Here is a 16,870-nt window from a genome sequence, read left to right as displayed (position 1 = left end):
CTCTCTCTCTCCAATCCCCACTTTCATCCCTCTCTCCTCCAGTCTCCCAGCTGACAACTGCAACCCCTTCATCTTCCATCTCTCCACCTTTCCTCTTTCTCTCTTTCTTCTCCCTCCTTCTCAAAGTATCATACTCTCTCTGTCTCCTGCCTCGGGTCTCCTTTTCCAATCAGCCGGATCACACCTGTTTTTGTTTGGAGTGTCTTTTTTTTTTTTTTTTCTCACACTTGATGGACTGCAGGGGCGAGGAGGGCAGGAAAGAATGGGAAAGAGGAGGTGAAGGAGGAGGAGATGTCTCACTGGGGCTGCAGGACAGATTCCTCTTTTATGAGGAGCGCTTGGTATTCGGGACATGGTCCGGCATTTAGAGCCCTCGTGATTCATAGCAGAGGGTGTCACGGCCCGTGGCGACGGAAGGAAGGACGCGCATGTTTGGATTGATTTTGGTTGACTATGGGTTTTGAAGAGTTTTTCACTTTTAAGATAAAAAGGTCACCAGTGTTTTAGCCGCCTTCTGAAGATCTAATTGTGCCACTGATTTTTGTCAGCATTTTGATATGAAAGCTTTTGAAAATGGCAGAAGCTCACGAATGTGGGTGCATTTTTCTCAAGGTGTGTGTGTACACACAACCTGGTCTCTTTTATTCTCTGCCTGTATTGATTTGCCACCAGGAGAGTATTGAAGATGGTCTTTATTTTTAATTAAAGTTCGCAAAGCCCATTTTGAGAAGGCTAGCAGGCTTCTGACCCGAGCCTTTCTCTGCTCACTGCGTAAGACCTGCACTTCCTAATGCCAAGATGGAGATAAACCCATCAATGAGTTCAGGGCGTTGAAATAACCTCTGATTTACCGCCGTCAGAAACTGCAGGGTTTTATCATATTCTGTACATGAGCTCAGATTTTTCTTTTCTGATGCATTGTGCATGTGAAAGTGCGCTTCATGCCGTCACATGGGGGCACTGTTAGGCTGTGCATTGCAGGAAATCAAGCCTTACATCTCAAAATGGTTGCTGCATACAAACACACACTCTCACACTCTTTTCATCTCCTCTTCTTCACCCTCATTGCACAGAAAACACATACATGGATTCAGTGGGCTTCTGAATGACACCATTTAGAAAGTGCTCTTTTATTATCAAGTGCCATAATGAGGCGTTCGGCGGGACTCTTGGTGAAATTGTGGTGGCACTCTGCCTGATGACTGTGAATGGTGTATAATTGGTCTTTAATGTGCTTTCTTTCTCCATGTCAGGCATACGGGATGTCCGTCCTGCCGCTGAACCTGATTAAAGGCACGCGGAGCATCCTGTACGAGCGGCTGGAGAACACTGAAGATAGGGAGGAGGTGGAGCACCAGATAGACAAGCTCAAAGCCAAGGTCTCTGTGTGTGTGAATTGAATTCATATCAGAGCTCTGCTCACTTTATTTAAGATGAGCTGCTTGTCCGTTGCTGTCCTTGAGGTCAGTAGTTCTCAACTGGTGGGTTTCGACCCAAAATTGATCTAAGGATGCAAATAAAGAATGCAATTTATATGCTACTGTTCAAACATTTGGGATACTTTAAATACTTTTATTCAGCAAAGCTGCACTAAACTGATCAAAATTACAGTAAAGTACTGTTTTCAACATCGATAATAGGATAATAAATGTTTTTGAGCAGAAATCAGAAAGATTTCTAGATGATCATGTGACTGAAGACTTGAGTAATGGCTGCTGAAAATTCTGCTTTGCGTCATAGGAATAAGCATAAAATATGTCAAAATAGGAAATAGTTATTTTGAATTATAATAGTATTTCACAATATTATGGATTTTACTGTATTTTTAATCGAATAATTACAGCCTAGGTGAGTATAAGTCTTCTTTCAAAAACATCTTACTGACACCCAAATGTTTGGACAGTTGTGTAGTTAAGATAGTAAAATAAAAAGGCTTAAAAGGAAGGAGAAAACTCTTTCCATATCTTTCTATATGTTGGTGTCAAAGGTTGTAGTGTTTTCGCAAAAATTAGGTAGAGGCCAACATGGTTAGGTTATATGACATCCTTTGTCTGCATAAACCATGAACAGAATTGCATAAACTAAAGGAAAATATGACCCAGACCACACTAATATTGGTTTACAAACAAACCTGTAGCTGTAACAGTATATCTTTTAATTGAATCACCAAATGCATAAATGTAAACAAGGATAAACAATGGTTTGTATGAGCTTCAGCTTTTTGTGGTAACTAATTTGCTGCTGAGAAAATGAAACCATCAATATTCCAAAGACATTTTGAATTTGAAACCATACTCATATTATAAAAACCAGTATGATGTATTTTTATGCAACAATCAATTTTGTACTTTTTTCTTCAGTGTGCTGATGGGCGTCCTCTCTCTATGAGAGACCGTAGGAACCTCCAGGATCTCGAAGCTAAACTACAGGTGCTGCATCGGCGGAGCCGTCACCTGGAGATCGCAGAGAGGACCTGCTGCAATAAAGTGGGCTCTGCTCTCCGACCTATGAAGGTGTGTTGAGTTTTCCCTCAGATGAACTTTATTGACTTTCTACATGTGCCTTTTGCAGTTTCAACAACTCCTGATTGGCCACACTGATGTGTTTCTGTTTGTGACAGTTGTGCTGCGTGTTTGGCTTTTAATCACAGAGGTCATGCAAAAAGAAATCCAAATTTCTATTATCTTTTTTAAATTCCTTTTTTTTTTCATTGCACTCTGAAAACATTTTTTATTTTTGTTTTTTAAACATCTCAAAGAGACCATCTATTGGCTAAAATGGCTGGTTCTGAATTTGTACAACTTTCTGACAATTGAAAACCTGTGAGCAGCCACATTTTCACATTCACTATTCATTGTTCAGAAAGGGAATGCATGGACTGATAAAATGTAAACTTTCAAGACAATGTAAAAGTGTCTGCCAAATTCATAAATATAAATGTAAATTCTTGCATTAAAAACAGGGCTGGAGTTTATTTTGACACGGTGGTACAAAATTGTTTTAATTCTTGGGGTGAGAGAAAGACTAAATTATGACAAAAAACTCTTCAAAATAATAAAAAGCTGTTGACTGTAATAAATGATTTTTGGCAAATACACTTGAATAGACTTTGCAGTAGTTCAATATCAGTGCAAGCTATTTTGTTTTTAAAGAAAAAAAATTATTTAACTCATACTTTGCATCAAACAGTAAATACTTCAAATCACAAACAGCGGTCTTCCCACACACTGACACAGCTGAATATCCAGAGGTGACAGTTCTCTGAGTCAAATTTTAATGAGTCCAATGATGCCAGATCGAGTTCAGCTCTTTATGACCTGCAATCCTCACCCTGTTGCACCCCATTTTATCAGAAGTCATTCAAATGGGTTGCATTTTCTCAAAACGGTTCAAAGTCATGAAATCAAAATTGGCCTAATTTTCTTCCACAATAAGTGTTCCTGGTCTTTATCAGAATGTTTTTCTGCATCTGAAATAACTTTTCTTTCTTTATACTGTGATTGTGTTTTTGTTTTTGTTTTTTTGTTAAGGTTAACTAATAGCCAAATAGCTATTTCAACATTGTTATAAATGTCAAGTTTAAATCAAGTTTAAAGTTTAAATCTTGCCAGATTAATAATCCGGAAATTTAATGGCTGTTACCATTTATTTAATGTAGCTTACTGCAATAATGGTAAATAAATTTAGAGGCTGTCTGCAAACTCTCATTCAGGTCTGTTTGAATTTTCTGTTTTAAATACATTACATTATGGAAGTAAAATGGGTTGCAGGTGCTGTTTCATGTTTACTTTAAAACATTTCTTTGGTTTTGTAATAAAATCATTCTAAAGTTTCCGTGCTACTAACCATTAAACTTTCAGAACAGTTTCATAAAGTATGATTAACATAAATGTTATATATATAAGCTTACACTTATATATACTATATAACTCTTACCATTTATATTCTTTTTTCCCCTTTGATGTTTTTTTTTCAAGCATTTTCGTCATCTTCCTAATTAATTGTTCCAGTATGTCACTATCCTATCTTGCAAAGTCTATCAAGGGGGAGGTGTGAAGGAAATTAATTTTCATGGTGACTTTGATGTAACTCGTACATTATGACTTCATTTGAATGCCAACACGTATTCCCAAGAAAATCAAGAAAACCTTTGGGTTTTATCACCTTGGCACAGATTTGCCAAACCGAGCAACCACTTTGCTAGATGCATTATTTCACCTTATTGCTTTGCTTTCGTACAGCTACTGAATCAATTTTTTATTGAATATATAATATTTCTATTTATTTATTTGGCAGCTTTTTCAGTATGTGTGCTCCTTGAGATCTTGGCCTTTTTAAAAGCCATGTACTAACATGCTCTAGTATGACTTTTCTTTCTCCTGTGGGACACAAAAAGTGATGAGTAAAGAATATCCTGCCTATTCATATAAACTGAGTCGATTAAGCTTGAAAATAGCAAAATGTGGATGAGTAAATGATGACAGCATTTCCATTTTACAGAGAACTGTCCCTTTAAGTATACACAGTGATGCACAAAATAGTTATGATTGTCATAAACCTTGTGCACTCCTCTAGCCTATCTTTAAAATGTTTGTCATCTTTCATTCATTTGCTGTTATTCTTTGCATTGTTTCTTCTCCCAGCATGCTCTGCACCAGAGGGCTTCCTCGTTTCCGTCTTTAGCGGCCTACTAGCAGCAGACATGAACATGGCACTCTAATGATAGGCTCCAGACTCTATTTATACCTAAACTAGGCTTGGAATTTACTAATTTTCCCATAAGAGCTTCGGGGGATATGCATACTGAGAGGAATCTGTCTGTCTGCCAAATATATCAGTCACTGCACCTCGTTTACGCCGCCATGATGCACTGCGCTTGTTTTAGCATTAGTCTTTGATTCACAGTGCAAATTTAACGATTTAGTGCAAATGTTATCAGAGCATTTAAATCTATCTGAGGTCAGCATCTCCTCTTCATATTCTCCAAGGGCCATTTTCAGGCTCGATTTGTGTTCCCTGCTGCAAAGTCTCACGTGTACTTTGTTGTAACTAAAAGGAACATGTGTACTGATATTCGACTCGCTTCCATGCGCCTTGCTGCAAGAGCCAATAGCATGACGTTATAAAGTCATGCGGCTGTAGACAGTGAGGCCCAGTGGGTGTGTGTGTATCTGTTGCATGGCTGTTCCAATGGGGCGATTTGAGTCCCTGCTGACGAGTTTAGATAAATTCATCTGTCAGCATAGCCTAATAGATCGCACACATGCATGTGCGTACACAAACACATCTATTACTCTTAAATGTGGACACGGCAGATGTAATTGATTTCATTAAGAGAGCAGGTTAATTGACCTAAATTCTGTATCAGATTGATTGATTAAGTTTGATTGATTTTAATTATTGTGTTTACCGTTTCATCTGCAGCGGAAATTGGTTCGGGAAATTGAAAGTGGTGAATTGGAGGTGCTTAGGTATTTTAATGAGCCTCGAGAAGATGAACACAACACTTGCCATGCAAATTGGCCATATTTCCTCCCTTTGCGACAAGTAACGAGCACGCTGGATCTATGTGTATAGTCATCACGGTGGTTCGCTTGTAACCGTAGTGTTGTAGTAGATGTGCGCGCAGTTCCACACATGTCAAGAGGTTTGCGCATTAGAACCCAGCAGGCCCGGGGAATGACAGCAGTGGCAGGTGGTCGAGAGTCCAATTATAAAATGAAATAAACCTGTTTATGAAGCCTGTGCATGTGTGATACCTATAGAGACTTTCATTATCATTCAGAGGATATTAAAAAATCTCTCCCGTAATGCACTTTCAGACAGTGCCCTGATAAAGCAGCCTTTGGCAGAGCTCAGAGCAAGGACGATTATGGACCAGGCCAGTTGTGACCAGGGGCTTCTGACTGCCAGGGGCCTCAAGTGGTCCGTTATGGCCAAACATGGGGAAACAAGCCACTGCAGATGTAAAATTGACATAGATAAACAAACAGAGCTTGAAATTGTGCAAATAAACAAAGAGATGAGAAAAGTTAATTGTTTCTGTACCTTCCTCAAGGCAAATAAGCATCCTTAACACTTTATATCAGCTTTGATGTTGTAGTTCATTGGTACATTGTGTTCTCTTTTGGAGATTGTGTTCTATTTTGCTCTCTTTTGCATTTAAAGGCGCCTTTACACAGCCAGTTTAAGGCTGCTCTGTGCCCTGCTCAAAATGTAGTGTAAGAGCTAGATCGATTGCTAGATTTGTGTAAGCAGTACACATCAAAACATGAAGAATAAAAATGCAGTACATACCAGATTCTTCGTAATAACGAGTCATAGACACATCCACAGCTGTAAATCCCGGTTTATTTAGAAAGGTAAGGGTCCACTGAACGAAATCTCATGGAGCACGTTTAGACCAACGAAGCAATGACGTTGTAATATGGATGGTAATTCCTTTGTTTACGTTTCAGTTCTTCAGGGACAGAATTGTTTGTGTCCGTTATGGAATAACTCACGCTCAGAAACTGTGTCTTGGTAGTAAAAAAACGGCATGGTTTTGTAGCGTACAGTGTCACAAACAGAATGAGACGATCCACTAAAAAAAAGTGAAAGATAGGCGGAAGATTGTTTATTTGAATTCTGGCGCTCTCTCGTGACGGCTCGTGAAGCACGCTCTGACGCACCTGTCATCTGATAGAGGCGGAACTTTGTGATCGCCTTTTTCTTTATTTTTTATTTTTCAACATTTTTTATATGTGTGAGTGTGTTTTATGTTGAATGTGGCTGTATCTGTATGATTACCATCTGTGCATCAGCGCAAATCAGCACCCTGTTACTGTGTAATCACAGCTATCAATGTGAATGGCGTCTATATGAATAGAGTGTGATTATTGACTTTATGGCCCATTTCTGTGATTTCCATCTCTATAACTGGCCATCAGCACATCAACACGTGATAATTGACTATATGAGCAGAATTCATTGTAAATGTTGCATTTCTAGCAATCTCAGGATGTTCTGTAATTGGCATACAAAGTTAAATCTTTTTTATTTTTCTTATTTATTTTTATTACTCAAATTATTATTCTTGTATTTTTCTAGTGCTCAAATAAATCACTTATATGATGTCTAACTTTCTGTCTATTGTTTTATAATTGAAAAAAAACTATGCAGTGTTATGTTTATTGACTAAAATAGTGGAACCCTTCCATACAGTTGGTAAATATTTTTTATATTTGGGGGGGTGGGGGTTCTAGACATAGTCTCTCATTTTTCATGGTATCTTCTTCAGATTTGAAATATAAACTCATGAGACATTTGACTTTCAACCCATTACTTTTCTAGATTGCTCCAGCACTGATTTCATGTATTTTTATATCAAATTTAAAAAAAAATTCAGTGTGGTAAAAAAAAAAATTCAAGTCACCTCAGTGTCTATAATTTTTAATATTTTTGAGCATTATCAACTCTGGTTGATAAAAAGTAAAGCCCAAAGGGTCTTCTTTCCAAAGACACCAAAATTATGTGTGTAACACACTGAAGTAAGGAACTATTTTAAGTTAGGTAGGGCACTTTCAGCTGTGAGTCCCATAATGGGGGGTCTGGTTAACAGGTTAAACCACCTCTGAGCAGCATTAAACAGTCTGTGTAAAGACACCTAAATGCCACTTCAGAAGTGCTTTTTGCCATTTAAATTTGGCATAATTTGCCTCTAAAAATTGCCTCTTTATTTCTTTTATTTATGTCTTCGACAGTTGTGGTGGTCCACCAGGCCTCTCTAAGGGGAACAATAACACAGGAAAAACATTTCAAACATGTTGACATGTAACCTCACTAGGTACCTTCTTGAACTTAAAACAGGCCCACATCTGTTTAGGTAGTTGTGTTTATGCTCTATATTGAAGGTTGTGTAGCTGAAGGCATGCTGAATAATGAATTGCTTGATGCTGTAACTTTTGCTGTTAATGTACTCCTTTCTGTAAAGTTAAAGCTCTGGCTGTCACGGTTATTACAGCTATAACTGCAAGCCTTTATTATTGGTGTTACAGCAACAGCTTGAGACATAAATTCCTAATAATACTCTTACAATAGCTCCAGCTGTGTTTTTAACCACAAAGCGTAATTCTAGCATCACTAATAACTCACAGTCATTCGTTTGAATTAGTTATAGATTGTCTCGAAGGAGGATTCACGCTCATTTACAAATCTATGTTCTCGCTACAGTTCACAACCTGTCATATTGTTCTTGAGGGAAATGTGTGTCCAATGCAAATGTCACTTGCTTTTGTGAATGTTCGTTAGGAGTCAGTTTGGTCTAAACATTTCTAGTTATGTAATTATTGCAATAAACAATGTTAGCATAAATGTGAAATATGTATTCTGCATTATTATGGAGGAGCTGCTCTCAGGATGATAGATAGATAGATAGATAGATAGATAGATAGATAGATAGATAGATAGATAGATAGATAGATAGATAGATAGATAGATAGATAGATAGATAGATAGATGTGTCAATCTTTTATGTCTATATAAAGTGTTTTTTGCGTGTTCTAAATTTGTTTTTCTTCTTTTTTTTTTCTTTTTGACACCTCTTTTCCTTTGTTTTGTGAAAATCTGGAGTGATTACTGCACACGTCAGGGTTTTGTTTACTCCCTCAAGTCAAGTCAAGCAGACGTGAGCTCCGGGAGGCCAGTCAAAGGCAGCCATTCAGTCTGGCATATTGGTTTTGTTTTGCTTTGTGGGTTGAGTGTTTGCGTCGCCGTCTTTGTTCATTTACTCTTTCCTCTGCAGTTCAGTCTGTTCCCTATTTAGAGAGCTTGTGACCATGTCGTCCATATTACTCTTGGCGACTGTGTCAGTCTGTGGTGGGTCGCACCATATGGCCATGTGTAAAAAACGACCTCTGGGTTAGACATGATGGACCAAGAGGGAGTTTCAGTCCTTTGCACAAACATTTGGTGCTGAAGTTTATATTTTTGTTTGCGAGTATATCTGTGTTTGTAAATTATTGCAGAGGAGTAACTAAGTAGTATTGAATCAGTTCGTTCAGGCAGGGCATTTCAACGAACCGCTCCAAAAGAATCAATTCACTGATTCATTTAAAAGTACAGTTCCTCTTAAAATGAAAATTCTGTAATTTTACTCACCCTCATTTCGCACTAAACCCGCATGTCTTTCTTCTTAATTTTTGAAGAACATCCAGGCAACTCTTTTCAGCATTATGAAAGTAAATGAGGAACGGGGCTGTCAAGCTCCACAATGACAAAAAAACACAATAAAAGTATCATCAAAATCATACATATGAATCATGCACTATAATCAAGACTTCTGAAGCTATACAATACTTTCTGTAAGGAGATATCCTATATCTTCATATGACTTCAGATAACTTGGAATATAGTGCATAAGTCATGTGGACTAGTTTTATGGTACTATTATTCCTTTTGTGAAGCTTTTCCAATTTTCTGCTCTTTTCCCATTCAGTATAATTGCATGGAAACAAGCAACCAGTTTATTATTCATTATTCATAGTGGAAGAAAAAATGTCATATGGGTTCAGGTAAAAAAATGGGATCAGTAAATTATGTTTTTTTTTTTTTTTTTTTTTTTTTTTTTTTTTTTTGAGGAACTGTTTGAGACACTTATTTTATAGCTTAATGGTGAAAATGTCTGTTTGCCATTATTTTCTATTCATTTATTTGATTAATGACAGTTTGATGCTGCAGTAATCTTGACAACAAACCAGTCACCACACATATATATAAAAAGGTTTATATTGTTATTTTTTTTTTAATCTTCTGTATATCTTTGCACAAAGTATTCATTATAGAATTTAAAAAGGTTTCCAAAATATATCAAGCAGCACATTTTATTTTTTATGTTTTTATTGTTTTTTTGTGTGTGTGTGTGTGTGTGTGTGTGTGTGTGTGTGTGTGTGTGTGTGTGTGTGTGTGTGTATGTGTTTTATGGTTGTCCCTTGTGATTTTGGGATATCCCACTATTCCTTAAAATAAAGTTACTAAACTTTTAAAGTAGTTTGTCCAACACTTTTGTAACTCTTTCTGTCTTTTTGTCTTGTCAGATCTTGCTCGGGGTCTTCTTCATCCTAGTGGCCCTTTTGTTCTTTGTGACCTTGTTTATTTCCAAGTAAGTTCCATCAACCTGCCCAAAATATCACTCTTGATAGCAGACTCTACCCCATTTAAATTATTTTTCTTACATACACACATTCACATGTTACCAACAAATGACTCACCCAATTAAAATGCACAGGAAGAATGTCGTCCCCTCAGAGCACAGTGCATTTGAGGGACACTTTGATCCAGTGCTGGAGTAACCATAAATCTGTTGTTATTGTGCACACATTCATCAACACCTGCAGCACTGTAAATTGGCTCACACTTACAATAATGTACCATCATTCTTTAGCAGACCATGGAGAACTGTAGCTAATGATGTTTTTAATTCAGTCTCTTATGTGATGATGCTGTTAAATGTGTTTGTCTTGTTGCAGTCTGGATAAGGCTTTACATTCAGCTGGTATCAGCACTGGATTTATCATCTTTGGGACCAACCTAACCAACCCTCTTAATGAGCTACTGCTGGCACTGCAACCGGTGAGCAGCATTCTCTTTTTCTTTTGTCTCAGAATCACGTTAGGTTTGAGTCCTCGACATGAGTGCTAGTGACAGTTGTGTGCAACCAGAGTTGTGTAATGACTCGGGAGGAGAAGGTACCAGAAATGGAAAGCATTGTTCGCTTTGGTTTTACTACAAAACTTAGTAGCAGAATAACACTGGCTTGCGCCTGTCATAAGAGATGTGAAGAATGCGATCTGCTCACCATAGACAATTTCTGCCAAGACAAGCAGCATTATTCTCTAATTGGCAAGTGCACACTGTCAATCAAAAGTTTGGACACACCTACTCATTCCTTATTTTTGCCATATTTAATGTTTCTTCATATTTGCCAAAAAAAAAAGGATGATAATTATGTAGTGGCCAATAAATGTTAAATAAACTTCATTAAGGGCATCATGAGATGCTTTCATAGCAGTATTGGAGAGTTTCTTTGTTGGCTGCTTTTCTTCTTCAACTTGGTATTGTTTAATATTAACTATATAAGTATAAATATAACTATATAAGTTTTCCAACAAAAAAGAATTTAAAACTTAGTTTTCTAAAGAAATTCATACACTACCATTTTCGCTTTCGTCTGAAAGTGTTAAAGCAAAAGCTGGCAGATCAAAAGGTTTTTACCATCATAAAAAACATAAATTTACTCAAACATTTTTGGCAGGCAGTGCATATCATCAATAGCAGTTTACTTCCTCTAATTAGGCTGTATAGCTTGAGTGTAAAACATTCTGAGATATGCATTTCACTGGGTCTGACTAAACATTCACCTTAATCAGATTTTAAGCTCATTTCAATGCATGTATCTGATATTCATAATGCTTGTCAGTTTTAGTTTCAGGTTTTTTTTTTTTTTTTTTTTTTTTTCATTTTTGTTTGCAATTATGTATCTTAGCTGCTCCAAACAGAAACCAGGAAATGTGATGACACTGCATGGCAATCTGCAAGTATGACAATGTCCAAATCCTTGAAATATAAAAGACCCTGAACAGTTTATCGCTCTGTCTGTAGTCTGTGACCGATTGCCACATAAAAAGATGTGATGACCTCTGAATTAAGAGCTATTTATGAATCATAAATAAGTATGCTTTTCATCATTTAGTGCTTTTGGAAGAGATTTCAAATCCTTCAATATACTTCAAGTAGCAGTGTCATCAGTTTCCTTGTGCTTGAGTAAAATATGATCACTTGTTTCACTCGCTACTTAAGATGGCTTGATTAAACCAAATTGTTTCAGGAATCCAGACCATTGATTTCTGCAATTAGGCCAAGTGAAAAGGGAAAAAGAAAAGTAATTTGCAAAAGAATAAGACATGTAGGCCGGAGAATTATTGCTCATGCTTCCAGAAACATTTCTAATTTGTACTTGTCATACTAGATGACCATATTCCGTCTGCGATATGAGGCCAACAGGTAAGTTCAGTGTGTGTTTTGCTCATTTCAGCTCTAGTGGAGTTATGGAGGACAAGCTGCCAACAGAAGAGGCATTGCTGTTTCTATGAGCCAACAGCTCTTCCAGAGAGAAAAGGATCATTTTTAGCTTGACTTTCAAACAGTTCTGCCGTGTACTTTCTGTGGCTCTTTTGAGATGAAATGCTTTGAAAATAGTCAGGATTGCTGCAAGATCACCTCAGAGTTGTGGAGCGATACATCTCTAGCACAGGAGTGACAGTATTTTAGGCCACCGCTGAGAGTATAAGATATAGAGTACTGAGATATATATATATATATATATATATATATATCTTTTGTGCTTCCAGCATTGTGTGGTTTGTGAAACATGCATCACTTACTCTGAAAAACACTCTGGTACGCAAAGAAAAAGGCAGTGAAAGTGCACAACACTGTCATGGCCTACCTGCCATCTTCTTTGTCAGGGTAATGATTTTTTTGTTGACACTCATGTCTGAAAAGTGTGTTTTATGTGTACATGAATAGAGACTGCATAGTAGATTTTTCTTTTCTTTCTTCAGGTTTTCCCCCTGGACTATGTTCTCATCACCATCATCACCATGTACTTTGTCTTCACTTCCATGGCCGGGATCCGTAACATGGGGATTTGGTTGTTCTGGATACGGGTGAGACACAACAGTCTCCCACCCCAAAATTTAATTCACCTGCTTTATTAAGCATTTTTATGCTGGCATGAGTGTTGTTCTACTGAATTTAAATGATTAAATCTGGCCATTTAGTTTGTATAGGCAAAATTTATGTACACTGAGACTGCAAAAACTTTCTCTTTCTTCCTAACAGTTTTATTTTTAAATACTATTTCATAAGTTATGTGCTGATTTGTGTTTATATATAAATTCAGTTCATAATATTTTATTATAATACATATTTAACATTTAAAAAATACTTTTCATTACAAAAAAATAACAACAGTAAATTCCTTTTTTTTCTACCATATTTTAAAAAAAAAATCATATTATATATCCACAATAAATATGGTGTATATTAAACCTTATACAGTACTTGTCAAAAGTTTGGAAAAGTTATGTTTTTTTTTTTTTAATTTAATGAGATCTTTTATGTTCACCAAGGCAGCATTTATGTGCTCAAAATACAGTAAAAACTGTAATATTGTGAAGTAGTTTTACCATTTAAAATAACTGTTTTCTATTTTAATATATGTAAAAATTGTATTTATTCCTGTGATGTTAAGCTGAATTTTCAGCATCATTACTTAAGTCTTGTCACATGATCCTTCAGAAATCATTCTAATGTGCTGATTTGCTGCACTGTATATAAAAACTAAATATTGATACACTGTGTAAAATTTTTTTATAATAATTAATAATAATCAAAATATTTTTATATACAACATAAAAATAATAATACTTGGTTTTTCATTGCAAATACAAATCCAACATAAAATATTGGGCAAGGATTGTGTAGCAGACCTTAGCAATGTACCTTGCTCAGTTTTGACCCTCTAGGTTTTTAAAGATTCCATTGTTCTGCTATATACAGCTCTGCTATATATATCCTTTTTTTGTTGCTCTTAATGCAACATTATTTGCACTGTAGTACACTCATACACTAAGAGTACTGTACACTCATAGTACTTGGTCATATGAGTAATGTACTGTAAGGATGTTTTTGTTTCTTTTTGTGAACTGTATAAGATCAGGCCTCAGAGAACCCAACCGCAGGCCCTCCTCTTCCTCTGCATGATCCTCCTCCTCATCGTCCTCCACACCAGCTACATGATCTACAGTCTGGCCCCGCAATACGTCATGTACGGCAGCCAGAAATACCTGCTGCAGGTGAGATTTGGGTTTGTTTGTGTAGCAGTCAATCCCCTGTGCCGCATGGCATCAGGATTACAGGATTACAGCTGTCGTATTCTGAGCAAACAGGGCCCACGCCGGTGACATAAGTATGTAATGATCAACCCTTTACAAAGCAAGTGTTTGAAAGCCTTTCAAAACCTTCTCTCCTGACTCCCTTCAAAACCCATTAAAGGCCTTCCTGCATCTGTTATGTATTTCTTTTTTCTTCTTCGAATGTCTGTACATTCATATGAGGTTTGACCTGATCATATTAAGTGTGAAAACTTGCCCGCATGTTCTTTACTGTGAATCTATACCATATCTTTCTATATGTAGCCTAGCAACTGCTGATCAACTTTTGGCACAAAATCTGGTCAGGTTATTCTAGCCAAGAACCACCCACTCAGACCTAGATGTGATGCCTTTGAATACACTTTCTTTGTTTTTATGTGCTAAATTAAACCACAGTAATATCATGGACAAAAAACTCATCAGAAAGTTAGATAAACCCTGCCAATCTTGGTTGACATGGCAATTGTCAGTCAGAGCTTGCCATTTTTATGCACACAATGCATCAGGTGGTCACTGAACATACTGTGAACGATCTGTGGCTGAAACTGACAAACTCTTCATCAATCAAATCTGATTTCTCTTCACTTTCTGGAAGGGCGGTCATTCTGCAGTGCATTCCAGTGAAGCATTTTTATACCATTTGATTACATCCAAAAGTTATGCTGCCTTTACGTAAATATAAGCTCAAATGAAGAGTAATTTGCTGTGAGGCTGACAAGCTGTCAGAAGGCTGATGGGGCAAATCGTCTGCTGAGGACAGAGAAGGAAGAATAGCTCGCGGCAAGACCGAACCTGTTCTACTCAGTAAACATCACAACATGTGTTGAAATCTGACCAATTACATCTGTCCTTCACCCCTCTGCAGCATTAGATGTAAATATTGAAATAAGCATAAACAAAATGCATGTCTTGCAGGGTTGTGCGCCATGCAGAATTGAATTGAGGGTGCTTTTTAAATACCAGTTAAATTCCTGAATTGGAATTGATGTAACAAACTGGATACAGAATTGGAATTTAAATCGGAATGGTAGGAAGAGTAATGTACCGAAGCGCAGTTCCAAGAAATTTGTAGTAGAAAACAGTAGTTTGCATTAGATATATGTTTGTCATGAAAAATAAAGTATTAATTTAGTTATTATTAAGTGTGTATTATTTAATTTGATGAAATATTTGTTTATTTATTTAATGTTCATTTTTTATATATATATTTAATATTTTATTATTTGTTTTGGCACACACGGTCAGAAAAAAAAGTCAATTCTATGTTCATAAGAGTCCTCAAAGAAGAAATATTAGTCACTGGTGAAACATCTGCAATAACATATTAAAATAGGTGCATCTCAAAAAATTTGAATGTCGTGGAAAAGTTAATTTATTTCAGTAGTTCAACTCAAATTGTGAAACTCGTGTATTAAATAAATTCAGTGCACACAGACTGAAGTAGTTTAAGTTTTTGGTTCTTTTAATTGTGATGATTTTGGCTCACATTTAACAAAAACCTCAACAAATTAGAATATGGTGACATGCCGATCAGCTAATAAACTCAAAACACCTTCAAAGGTTTCCTGAGCCTTCAAAATGGTCTCTCAGTTTGGTTCACTAGGCTACACAATCATGAGGAAGACTGCTCATCTGAGAGTTGTCCAGACGACAATCATTGACACCCTTCACAAGTAGGGTAAGCCACAAACATTCATTGCCAAAGAATCTGGCTGTTCACAGAGTGCTGTATCCAAGCATGTTAACAGAAGGTTGAGTGGAAAGAAAAAGTGTGGAAGAAAAAGATGCACAACCAACCGAGAGAACCGCAGCCTTATGAGGATTGTCAAGCAAAATCTATTCAAGAATTTGAATTAACTTCCCAAGGAATGGACTGAGGCTGGGGTCAAGGCATCAAGAGCCACCACACACAGACGTGTCAAGGAAATTGGCTACAGTTGTCGTATCTTGTTAAGCCACTCCTGAACCACAGACAACATCAGAGGTGTCTTACCTGGGCTAAGGAGAAGAACAACTGGACTGTTGCCCAGTGGTCCAAAGTCCTCTTTTCAGATGAGAGCAAGTTTTGAATTTCATTTGGAAACCAAGGTCCTAGAGTCTGGAGGAAGGATGGAAAAGCTCATAGCCCAAGTAGCTTGAAGTCAAGTGTTAAGTTTCCACAGTCTGTGATGATTTGTCATCTGCTGGTGTTGGTCCATTGTGTTTTTTGAAAACCAAAGTCACTGCACCTGTTTACCAAGAAATTTTGGAGATCTTCATGCTTTCTTCTGCTGACCAGCTTTTTGAAGATGCTGATTTCATCTGAATTTCCAGCAGGGTTTGGCACCTGCACACACTGCCAAAAGCACCAAAAGTTGGTTAAATGACCATGGTGTTGGTGTGCTTGACTGGCCAGCAAACTCACCAGACCTGAACCCCAGAGAGAATCTATGGGTCAAGAGGAAAATGAGAAACAACAGACCAAAAAATGCAGATGAGCTGAAGGCCACTGTCAAAGAAACCTGGGCTTCCATACCATCTCAGCAGTGCCACAAACTGATCACCTCCATGCCATGCTGAATCGATGCAGTAATTAAAGCAAAAGGAGTCCCTACCAAGTATTGAGTACTGTAAATGAACATACTTTCCAGAAGGCCAACAATTCACTAAAAATGTTTTTTTTTTTTTTTAATTGGTCTTATGAAGTATTCTAATTTGTCGAGATGAATTGGTGGGGTTTTGTTAAATGTGAGCCAAAATCATCACAATTAAAAGAACCAAAGACTTAAACTACTTCAGTCTGTGTGTATTGAATTTATTTAATACACAAGTTTCACAATTTGAGTTGAACTACTGAAATAAATGAACTTTTCCACGACATTCTAATTTATTAAGATGCACCTGTATATACTGTGTAA

General features: G+C 37.0%; 1 pseudogene; it reads left to right on the top strand.

The window, feature by feature from the left end:
• Nucleotides 1-16,870, top strand: part of LOC109057631 — an 80,063-nt pseudogene that overhangs the window by 38,262 nt on the left and 24,931 nt on the right.

Source organism: Cyprinus carpio, chromosome A13 (genome assembly GCF_018340385.1).
Source record: "Cyprinus carpio isolate SPL01 chromosome A13, ASM1834038v1, whole genome shotgun sequence".
NCBI classification, from domain to species: Eukaryota; Metazoa; Chordata; class Actinopteri; order Cypriniformes; family Cyprinidae; genus Cyprinus; species Cyprinus carpio.
This window is presented reverse-complemented; position numbering and strand designations above follow the sequence as displayed.